We start from the raw sequence: 776 nt of genomic DNA, 5'->3' as shown, positions 1-776 counted from the left end.
CTGGCCATACACTGTACGAACGGAAGCAATTTGAAAATATAGGGCCACGGCCCGGGCCACAAAAGACCCCTAGTTGATCTTTGATTATCAAATTCATGAACATCCTGAAGGTAAAACTTCCATCGGACTATCGTGACAAACCCTCAACATTGTACCATGGAATCTGTAGAAGCATTTTGCGTATTTCCACAAAATGGCCCATTACGGCCCACAGGTGACCTTTGACCCCAATTTCGGACCATCTCTGATAGCCCTATACCCAATGGTCCTTGTGTCCAAGTTTCATGGAATTCCATCAAACACTGTGTGAGTGTGAGCGGTTTTACCAATTGTTGACGGATAGAGGGATAGACGCCGCACTGTAACAAAAGCTCACACCAGCATGCTGGTATGCTAAAAACTGCACAGGCGACCTTCCTTAAGATATCATGTTGACAAGATTTTCACACTTTTCCACTGTTGATGACCTTTGACATACATGAAAAACAATACAGATCGTCTACTCACCAACGGCAATCTACACACCAAGTTTCAACTTCCAGTTCTTGACATAGCGTGTGAACAATGTTTCAGATTTTGACCCGTTGACCTCAAATGACATTTGACCAATACCAAAAACAGTCCAAACCAATTCTACCTAAGGGGAACTTACATACCAACTATAAAATGTACCCAAGTTATCCTCCTAAAGTTAGAGCGTTTACAAGCAGGTGTCACATACACAAATGCCATCGCATTGATGGATTCTGCCTTTGGCAAGGAATAAAAACAGTTAG

Source organism: Apostichopus japonicus, chromosome 21 (assembly GCF_037975245.1).
Source record: "Apostichopus japonicus isolate 1M-3 chromosome 21, ASM3797524v1, whole genome shotgun sequence".
NCBI classification, from domain to species: Eukaryota; Metazoa; Echinodermata; class Holothuroidea; order Aspidochirotida; family Stichopodidae; genus Apostichopus; species Apostichopus japonicus.
The sequence above is the reverse complement of the archived record's forward strand: the minus strand, read 5'-3'. Positions refer to the sequence as shown.